Here is a 12041-nt window from a genome sequence, read left to right as displayed (position 1 = left end):
GTTAGTGTTTGGGGTTGATAAAGGAGGGAAAAGTTTTAGATCCCGAAGTTTAAATGTATGCTCTAAGTCACCGTACTCGCCAAGCTTTTCTTTATCCGAAATAAGTAAATACACCGCCTAAGGTTTCAATTGCTTGTTGTGTTCCTCTCAGGCCCTTTTGCACCTTTCGTATGCAGGTCTAGGACACTTGCTTATATGGTTGATGTCATCCCTTGCTTGTCTTGGGCATCAACCCCTTGAGAGAATGCTATGTCTGCTTGTTTACTAATTTGGTTGTGTGTACACTTGGGGTTAGTTTGAATGAGACTTATGTCATGGTTTGAATCTATGGGGAATATACACCTACCTGCGATGAGGCTGGGAAGCTGTTACACCCCTAGGCTTCGTAGTAGTAGAACCTATGGTTTCCTAGCCGGGTTTGCCCTTGGAATAGAGACCCGAGCCCGAGTTTGGAGATAGAAAATTTCTTACCCTGTGTACAAAAGTGCCAATATGTGTTCTGGGAAATTTACAGAGATAGAAGTTGAGCGAATCAAGTCGACGCGATCGGAACTGAACCCGAAAACCTGCAGGACACCAGTCATCGTCGACAGGTCGTCGACATGTTCAACGGACCGTCGACGTGCAGTGTCGATAGGATTCCGCAGCCATACAGCTCTACTTATTTGTAGTCGACGGGACCGTCGACACATCGACGGGCACGTCGACCCGCTCGTCGAACCGACCATTATGCCTTTTTGGCTTCCAAGTATAAAAATGTGGGTCACGACTTCATTTCATTTTTTCCTCCTTCCAAAAATAAGAAAACCCTAATATATTCTCTCCCAATAGTTTTCATCATATTAGTGAAGATTTGACAAGATCCGGACCCCGTAAACCCGGGACGGTAAAGAAGAAAGGTTGCTTCCAGGTTTTCTTCAAGTTGTGGAGCTTAGGGAGTTAAAGTGAAGTGATTCTTGGGATTCTAGACCTCTCAAGGTATGTAAATGATTTCTACCCTTTTATTTAAGTTGAGTATCAAGAGTTTTAGTGATTCTAAGTAAATAGGGGGTAGTTGTGAAAGTGGTAAGTTGATGAAAGACAAAATGGTAGCTTAGGGTTATTTGGAGAGATGATTGGGAATGGATTGGAATATATTTTTATATATATATGGTGTTATTTCTGTCATGGTTAGTATTAAATGAATGAGAAGTTGAAGGGTTGTTAAGCTATGAGAGAAATGTTGCCCATGATTCGTTAAGCTCTCTATGCATCTAAAGGAGGTTAGTAAGTGAAGTACGTGGTAGTTCAATGAAGGTTTATGTTATCTTAATTGTAGATTTACCGGTCGAGAAGTGGGAGTTGGTCGATTTGATATACGTACGAGGTATGTTAGGGCTATCCTTTCCTTCTTTTGGCATGATCCTATGATGTGATCTAACAAGCGAGAGTAGCGAGATTTCATATTACTCACTCTTAGAAGTATTAGGAGTATTTCATTCGTGATGTTAAATGTACCCGCTTTATGATTATTCCTTACATTCATGGGTCCAGTTTTATGTATACAATTATTCATGCATTACATTCATTTATACATACATATATATATATATATATATATATATATATGTATGTATGTATGTTGACCCGTGACCAGAAGGCGTTATATACCGAAGTATTATATGTATATGGGGTATGGAAAGGAGCGAGGTGCGTTATATACGCATTACACACTGATCTTGCTGCAGCACTATGTTGACGATATGAGAATCGGCCCGATATCGCGACAATATATATGATGATGGCATGCAGTGGTCGATATGATATGAGAAAAAGGGACGTGCGTTATATACGCACCTATATACGGATGTATGACCTTCATTGATAGGCGAGCATGCATATTATGCGCCCACGGAGAGGCATTATCGAGTTATCTTTGGTTTGCGCGGAGTTCGGCAAATACTAGTTCATACAAGTACATACATTCGATTATTTCGGCGACATGAGTTCGGATCTTATTCATGATTCTCATGTGTTTGCATATATGATGTTGCTCTTATGCTTTACATGCTCGTACATTATCGTGCGACTCCCCGTTGCTCGAGGGGGCTGCGTTCATGCCCGCGAGGTACGGGGAAGCACCGACGAGTGGTCCAGCTCAGTCGGACCTCTAGATCTAGCAGTGGTCGGTACGCTCCATTCGATCCGGAGCTACAGTCAGTTTTGTTATGCCCATTTTGAAATGTGTATGCATATGGGTATGACGGGGCCCTGTCCCGTCCTTTCTGCAGCTTTCGTTCCAGTAGAGGTCAGTAGACAGTTGTATGTAGTAGTCAGATGGTGTAGCCTTGTCGGCTTCTATTCTTTTCTGTACAGTATATGTAGCCGCCTAGCTAGCTTGCACTGTTCTTCCGCATGTTGTGTATATATATATATATATATGCAAATTGTACCGAGTTCTAATGCTTCCTTTTTATGAGATTAGTTGTGCCATTTATGGGCCTTCGATATTTAGTATGATTCAGATATAAGCATAGGGGTGTTTGGCCGCTAGAGGTCAGACTCCCGTCGCAGCTCATCGGGTTGGGTCGTGACAGAAGTGGTATCAGAGCAGTTTCATCCTAGGGTTGTCTACATACCGTGTCTAGTAGAGTCTTGTTTATGGCCGTGTTGTGCACCACACTAATAAATAGGAGGCTACAGGACATTTAGGATGATGTCATTGTTTCTCTCCTAGATTGTGCGATTGAGCCATGTGTTAGGCGTTCGCTTTTTGATAAATTGTTATGATTTCAGCAATGTCTCCTAAGAATGCTACAGCTGCCCAGAAGGGCAAGAAAGCCACAGGTGAGGCCACTAGCCATACTCGATGGGCCACGAGTGTTATATCCCGTATTTTATACATTGGGACAATCCGAGATAACCACGATAAGTTAGGGACAAGACTATTCCGGGATACGAAGTTGAGATTTTTGACACCGATTTTATTTTAAGGCATAAGTTGCTTATGATTTCATGGGCATGGAATATTAAGGAAAATTTGGGGTGAAAAGTGAATTATGGAAAGTTATTAAATTTTCATGAAATGGCCAAGTTTGGCCGTGTGGCATGGTGTGGGACCCACCCTTGGTTGGCCAAATTTGACTAGTCAAGCTATGAAGGGTGCATGTGATTACTTTACAATTGTAGGGACTAGAAGTGACAAAAATAATTCTTGAGAGGGCTAAGGTGGCCGGCCAAGAGATGTGGGCCATAAGGCCACATGTGTTAATAATATATGCTACTAAAAGATGACAATTAGATCATCTTCATCATTTTTCATCCTCTAGAAAATTGAAGAAACATGGAGAAAAAAATGAAGGCCATATTCGGCCATGAAGAGGAAAGAAGGAGGTCCAAAAATAGCCATCAAAAAATTTATTTCTTCTAGCTTTTCCACTAATTGGAAGGTGCTAAACAACATGGAGTAATTGTTATAGCAAGCAAACCATTCATCTCTACAATTCTCAACTCAAGCTATGTTGAAGAACTAAGTGAAAAAGGTAAGTTTTAATCCTCTTTTCATGTGTTATAGATGGTTCATGTGTGTTGTAGTGTGTGGGAATGAACATAATTCATTAAATTTTGGATGTTGAAGTTGGGCCGTGTAGGTGGTGGTTGTGTTGGAATGATGAACTAATTTTTATTTAATATTTTTGGTTGTTGTTGTATGGATTCTATGATGAAAATGAAGGTTTAATGATTTAAATTGAAGTTGTAATCGTTTGTAGGTTGTTGGATAAGGTAATGCGATTTTATTATAGTTTCTTGTATCATTGAGGTTAATGTTGTTAACGTGCGGAATGTTGGTGTAATTTATGAATTTGGAAGAAAGAAATGTGGATGTTGTTGTTCTCGGGTTGGAATGGTTTTCGGGTGAAGTGGTGTTTTGTTTGGGTTGTTTGAAATATTGTGTGAATTGTTTAAAATGTTCTTGAATATTGTTTGTATGGATTCGGACTAGTATTTGAATGTATAAGCGTTGATATTGGTTTGAAATGTAGGCGGTTGAATTGAATATAATGGAATGTTGTTGAATTATGTAGAAAAGAGCTACTAACGTTAGAATGCGCTTTGATTTGAGTATTGATGTTGTTAGTGTGGTTGTTGGCATTGTTGTTGATGAATTTGGCCGAGTTGAATTCTCGGGGTTGTTGTGTTTATAGGAGAAATGCTGCCCAAATTTCTGTAGAATTTGGTGTTCGCCTGGAATAGGGTTCCTAAATGCTTTTAGCTAATGTTTGGTAGTTAATGGCATATTGTAGATCTTGGGAAGTCCGCGACGTAAGTTTGGATTAGTTTCGAGAGCAGACGAGGTATGTGAAGCTTACCCTTCTTTCTTTTGGCAAGCCTTAGTTGTAATTAGGCTATGATACGAGTCTCGGGGTAACTCCATTCTTAAGATCCGAGCACGTATACGATTCTTATTCATTTCTTGATGCTCACGTTCTTAATATGGTCAAATTATGGCTTTTAAGTCTTTTGTACAGTTGGATTTCAAAAGTTGCATAAAGAATGTTGTTTTTAAAGGATTCCATAACTACGAACGACCGTAACTTTCACAGACGAGCTCGGATCGCTTCGAAACGTTCGTAGGAGATTCTATAATGAATAAGGTCTCCAACTTTCATAGATGGACTCGGATTGGTTTGATACTCGTCCGTGGGCCCCGAGGCTTTCCTTTGTGTGTAATGCTAACGACTTTTGAAAAGATTTAGTGTGACTATCGTCTTAAACTCGGACGTTGATTACTTACTTCTCTATCAAGTTTGTAATGACGATTATGCCCTTAATTTCCTTAAGTTATTTCTTACGGTTTGATGCGTATTTATGAACCCTAAAGTTCCATTTTATATGTTCTCGAACGACATTTGGAAGAAACTTGGTTCGACTACCGCCTTGGTTTTTAAATGACGGTTCATCTGATTATTCCATCGAGTCTCTGAAAAATGTTTTTAAATTGCATATGGTTACTCACGACTCTTCTCGTGCATTCTGTATTTACATCCTTCACCGAGTCCCGGGCCGGTTATGTATCGTGCGCACTATGTTATTTTCCGGTGTGATCTTTGTGTTACGGTTCACCGAGCTCCTCGCTCGAGGGTTGGGTTCCGTTTATATTTGGTGTTATCTTTGTGTTATGGCGTTATGGTGTGCTATGATGTGTTATGGGGATATGTAGGGTTACGGAGATATGAAACCCACGGTGTGATCTTGTGTTATGGCGCCAACGACGGGCGGGCGACCATAGTTCTAAGAGCCCACGCATGATTTGTGTTTTATGAGTAAGCATTTTGATATTTTCGATATTGCATTTACTTTACGTACTTCAGTTTTGACTATGATCTTGGTTCCGTATTTCATGCTTTGCATACTCGGTACATATTCCGTGCGACCCCGCTTTCTTCGGGGGCTGCGTTTCATGCCGCGCGGTACAAATATTTATTTGGGTGATTCTGACTTAGGATTCTTTGTTCGGTTCTTGGAGCGCTCCTTGTTCTCGGGAGCCTATGTTTTGGTGCGAATTCGTCCGATGCATATGTATATACTATATGTTTATTCGGGGGTACAACGGGGCCACCGTCCGTCATATGATTTTGTTATGATTCTTAGAACACGTAGACATATATGTGTGGGTTGTGGGTGATCCTTTGTTCAGTTGTGTCTGTGTGATTTGTGATTTGGACGTCCCCCTATACAATGATAGCCTTACCGGCTTATATGTGATATCATCTATTGAAAGAGGTGATTATGATCTGTATATATATTTGTGACAGCTTTGGGGCGACGTTCCACCTTTCTGTATATATATATCATTTGTATTTTGTATAAGTTATTCGTGCGCTATTTCTGATTAATGGGTGTGTACGGGTGCCCAGCTCGGGCACTAGTCGCGGCCTACGGGGTTGGGTCGTGACAAAAGTGGTATCAGAGCGGTTCGTCCTCGGATTGTCTACAGACCGTGTCCGGCAGAGTCTTGTTTATGGTGTGAAGCCGGCCACACTTATTAACAGGAGGCTGCGGGGCATTTAGGAATCGGTGACCCTTTTTCTGTCTTAGATCGTGCGATAGAGCTAAGTCATAGGAAATGAAATTTCTTGTACTAACTCTTGATTTCAGCAGAAGGACGGCATCGACAGAAGAAAGCGACTAACGATACTGGAAGTTACAAAGCACGCAGGTAAGCAAAGGCACGACAGGTATATGTCAAATAAGGTATTGAAGTACGAGTGAAATTGTCACACCCTAATTTTCGTTAGGGCGTGATGGGCACCCGACCCTTACCTAGGGCCGAGCGAACCCTCTGACTCTCGTGGCACTCATAATCATATTGGGCCCTCATAGCATAACATGAGTATATAATGAAAGCTTTTCAGGAATAAACCTGCTTTTCATCCTTTTCAAATCAAGTAAGACCTGTGATTGTATAAGACCCGTAGAATAATGCATCACAATACACCGGCCTATGGAGCCGCTTACAAAACTGACATACTACATACACGACACTGTCTGTAAAGTCTCTAACATGGGACATGTAACCATATCATAATGCTCGTCCCGGCAAAGCACTCCCGAGAAAAAATGGAGCTCGCCAATCCCGCGGAACATCTTTTGCTAATATCTTCAACTCATCCGGTGTACCCGCGCGACATGAACGGCGTCCACGAAGGGACGACGGTACAAGCAATGTGCGAGTATGTAAGGCATGAGTAAAACATTTTAGAGAATACAAAGCATGAGTAGTAACAAGATGAAAACATAGGGGCGTTTCATGAGATAAAGAGTAACTCGCACATCCGAGTGCCCTTTTAGGCGGAACCATGCCGTTTAGTGCCGTGGAACGTGCAGCCCGATCCATATATATATATTATATAATGTATTGCTGCGGAACGTGCAGCCCGATCCATATATATATAATGAAAGAGTAATCTGTACATCTGAGTGCCTTTTAGGCGGAACTATTATTAGTCTTCGCGGAACATTCGGCCCGATCCATATATATATATATATATAATGCTGCGGAACGTGCAGCCCGATTCATATAAGTTAGTGCCGAGGAACGTACAGCCCGATCCATATAAGTTAGTGCGAGGAACTTACGGCCCGATATATAAGTTAGTGCGGGGAACGTACGGCCCGATCCATAACCACATATCCCGCGTCCGGGACGGTATCATGTCATATTATACCAACTCATCAGGTGGTTACGCGTATATAACGCTCTCGCCCTTTCCCATATTCCCCATATACATATACATATGTCATATATCATATATCATATAAGTAGCATGCATGAGAGCCCAAAGAAGGTCATGTATCTATCGGAGTGACGTAAGGTCGGTAACCTCCGATCGTATTATGGAATAATCATGGTCGCTTTGGCTCACCTTGAAGGAACGATTATTATAAGGTGAGACTGTAAATGAAGAATAACTTCACGAGGAAACATAAAACAGGATCATAAGGCATCAATTCATATACTTTGGAATCTGTAGAAATAGTCATCATTCATGAATAAAATTGAGAAATCAAGAAATAGCTCAACATTCTCATATCGTCATTGAAATCATAAACTTGGAACCTTTAAACATGGAATCATCGTCCTATCCACCGTAGGAAACTATTCTCATTTTTGACATCATCGTTGTCACTGTAAAACATATCCATCGTTGTTGTCATGAAAGCTTACGAGTCATAAACCTCCGTTTTGGAAAGATACGGACATTTCAGGATTCTTTCAAGAATAGGTCGTTCGAACCAACAAGGAAAGTCGCGGGGCCCACGGACGAGCATCAACCCGATCCGGGCCCGCCTATGAAAGTTAAAGATCATTACTCGTTATGAAATCTTCTACGAACGTTTCATAGCAATCCGAGACCGTATGTGAAAGTTATGGTCGTTCGTAGTTTCGGACTCGTTTAGGAACAAAATTCTTTTGAAAGCAAAACTTTTGAAACAACAAAATTATGGAAGCATTTATGAAATCATAATCTAAGAATCATGCCTTTGAAAGAAAGGGACGAGCCTTAACATACCTTGGCCACTCCCTAGGCTAATCCAAACTTATGCCTTGGCTTCTCACGATCTACAATCACGTCATTAGATATTAACCATTAGCCACAACACTTGAGAGTCCGATTCCAAATTAACACTTTGTCTACAAAAATTTCGGCAGCATTTCCCCTATAAATCCAACACCCCCGAGAATTTAACTCGGCCAATATCAACAACAACCATACCAACAATCACAATAACGATATCCATAAGTGATTCAAAACGCATTCAAACATTAATAATTCCTTTCTACACAACTCGACAACATTTCAATCGTATTCAAATAAGCTACATACGATCATTTCAATATTCACGCTCGCATATTCGCCTACTAATCCGCAACCATTCACACATGATTTAAGAATATTCCAAGAAGCCGCAACATTTTCAAAACACTCCAATTCAGCCCACACAATTGTAACCTTAACTTGGATCATTAAAACTTCATTCTACGCCATAGAATTTACAACGACGACGACCAAAATACTACATCACATTAGTCCCACATGTGTACACCAAATCAGCCCATTTTCGGCCAAGCTTCAACATACATAAATTCATAAAGTTCATCCGTTTCTTCACATTACGACACGCTCAACTATCCGTAATACAACAATCCAACCATGCTAAGTAAATTAATTCTTCACTCCTATATGATATCATATACACACCGGCTACACATCATATACCATAATTTCATGAACTTCATTCATTCCCACATACCATAACATGTACCAATCACCCACAACACATGAAAGAAGATGGAATCCTTACCTTTTCCTTCAAGTCCTCTTCTCGGGGAAGTGGTTATCGCAACAACGAGTGATCTTCTTGTTCCAACAACTAATCCACGTCGACGAGGGCCTTCCAATTAGTAGAGAAACAAAAAGAAAAGAATTTTTCATCATCAAAGTCTAGGGGCTGTGTTCGGCCAGCCCCCTATAGCCGACCCTCTCTTCTCTTTTTTTTTTTCTCCATCTCTCTTGAATTCTCTAAGGTTGGAAATTATATATGTGTCTCATGTTATTCATATACACACATATATATATAGACACAAGCACATGGATGGTCATGTGCCTTCATTTTTCTCAAATTTTCTCTAAATTTCTAGACTTTTCTTTATGCCATAAAAGATGACTAATTTTTTGACTTGTCATCTTTTGCCTATATACATGTCTAGCAATATAAGATGAACACATGGCTTCTTTAATGACTTGAATTAATTGGCCAACCATGGGTGGGGTCCACGGCCACCTAGGCCTTTTGGCCATTTCATGAAAATTCTTTTCCAACTTTTAGCCTCCAATTTCTCCTTATCCCAAATTTACCCTTAATACTCCATACCAATAAAAATGAATACGCAACTTATGCATTCTAGAAAAAAATTATAACCTTGTCCTTAACTTCCCGCCATTAACTCGGAATATTCAAATGTACAAAATGCAAGGTGTAACAGAAATGTAAGGCTGAAAATCGAAAGGGAAAGTAAATAGGAAAGTGGAACAGGTGCAGTTTGAGTTGGGCATACGAGGTAAGTCCACCATTTTCATACTGTTGTCGATACTGGGAGCCCTGTGTGGCTGTGATATGATATGTACATATATATATATATATATATATATATATATATATATATTGGCCCTGTGAGGCATTGTTGGTATTTCCTGCGTACAGGTTTTGAGATAGTAAGAAATATAGAGGAAACTCTGCCGAAATTTTTACAGGAAATAAAAAGAGAATAGGAGATAGGTTTGTAATATGTCTTGAAAAGGTTGTGTCAACAAGTAATGATAAGATTTGACTAAGTTGTACGGCCGATCTTGAAAAATAAGTTAACTATTTGAATTGACGTAATGGTAATTAGGAGGTCGATATATCGACATGGTAAAAAGAATTTGGAAAGGGCTTGTGATATTAAGAGATGAGTTAGAAGAGGTTGGCGAATCTTGATAGAGAGTGTTATATTAAAGTACCAACCGAACCGATAAGCGGGGATAAATTTTGTCAGTTTATAGTCGGTAAGAAATAATAGTATGATTGAGACAAGAGAGAGGAAAAAGAAGTGACGGATATGAATGTACGACAAGACAACTTGTGAGATATTATAGATAAGATTGACCTTTAAAGGGTGAAGGGCTAAGAAGTGTTACGCAAGGTTGATTACGAATAGGATATTATGTGAATATAATAGGGATCATTATGAAAATGCGTAAAGCCTAGCGAGGAAGCGACTAAAGGATATGACGTGATTTGTGTGACTAAAGTATGAAGGTGAATTAGTGGGAAAAAAAGAGAGGGATTTATGAAGTTCTTCTACAGGGAAAGTACAAAATAGAAGTAGAATAGAAGTTACGAGATAACGGGAGCGATAATGAGCACAAAAGAAGAAGGGGTTAAACTGGAAGAAGAGATAAAAAGGAAAGTGAGTAAGATAACAGTGTAGTAATAGTTGATGACGGGTGTATAACAAAAGTAATATCGTTGACGGAATGGTGAAAACCGTATTATAGAGAGACGAACAAAGAAGTAGACGGGGAAATGCTAGGAAATGAGGCGCGATGAGAACATAAGGGCAAATAGGGGTGAACAGAATGCGATTTGAAAATAAGAAAGGGACTATGTAGGAGTAGTATTCTCCGAAGAATGTAGGGATATTATAAAATTCCTCGTGCGCAGAAAAGGGGGATGGATATAGACTGGAGAATTATGGTAAGGGAATACATAGTCATAATTCTAAAGGTGTAGTACGACGATAGGATGATATGACAAGACCAGTGTTGAGACGGATTTGGCGTGTTCTGAGTAAGTGGAATCCTGTGTTGCATACATAGTAAGGGTAAAAAGGTATTAAGCACAAGGGATATTGCGTGCACGCGACTTCACCTCGGAAGTAATGGGATCTTTAAGCGACGAAGACGGTAGGCTTAAGGAACAGATTGTGCAATATAATTTCACCAAAAGGAACAAGTGATATAGATTGCGATGAAGGTGCTACTTCAAGAGAACCTTAGACACGTATCATCGGAATATAAGTGCCACCTAACTGAGAATTTGGAATGCCTACAAGTATTAAAGAATTATTGAGTGAAGTACGAGACCCTTTCTAATTCGGCGGGAGATGTGTTATGAGAACGTTTTGAAGCCTGTCAAGACTTCAACTTACTCCAGATTATGTGCTGAAGGTCATGCGACGAGGTTGACGCGATCATATTAACATTAGAACGTCGCATTTCATCAGAGTCCCAAAGTTAAGCGTGCTGGAGTGGGAGCAATTTTAGGATGGGTGACCCCCCTGGGAAGTTTACTAAAAGTCTTATAGAGCTGGACATAGGAAAGATAAATGGGAAGCTGGGGTAGCCTAAGAGAAATCCGAACATACAGAGTGGGCAGAAACCCTATGAGGTCACGTGGGACGAGGCAAACTGAACCGGTGAAAAAAAAAGGTGCATTACAGCTTTAGAAATAGGGTAAGTTGAATAGTGTTGGAAAAATTTTGTAAACAAGATGGTAACGATTATGTATACGTATGTATATGATATCCCATACATGGCTATGGTGAATCCCAGCAATCGACGTTGAGGCATATTGGAAGGCAGTAATCGTGACGGGGTAAGGAAGTTCAAGTGAAAGAAAATAAAAATGGCACAAATGTTATAAGGCAAGCCGATGTCTGTTTTCGCTACGAGTTGAGCTTGGAAAAGTTCTAAGATAATGATATTTGAGAAGAGAAAGAAAGTAAGTAGACGGTAGGTAAGGTGACCAAAATGTCGGAGAGAAGCGAAAGAGTAAGGCACGGCGCGATTTGAATAGAAATGTGAGGGTAGGCGTGTGAGAAAGATGGAGTGTGATGGTATGGAACCAAAGAGGATTGTGTAGAATTGCAGGATAGACTTCGATAAGTGGAACGAAAGAATAATGACCACAACGAAAAATGAGAAGTAAAGGAAAGAAAGATTAAGCCGTGCAAC

Source organism: Lycium ferocissimum, chromosome 3 (genome assembly GCF_029784015.1).
Source record: "Lycium ferocissimum isolate CSIRO_LF1 chromosome 3, AGI_CSIRO_Lferr_CH_V1, whole genome shotgun sequence".
NCBI classification, from domain to species: Eukaryota; Viridiplantae; Streptophyta; class Magnoliopsida; order Solanales; family Solanaceae; genus Lycium; species Lycium ferocissimum.
This window is presented reverse-complemented; position numbering follows the sequence as displayed.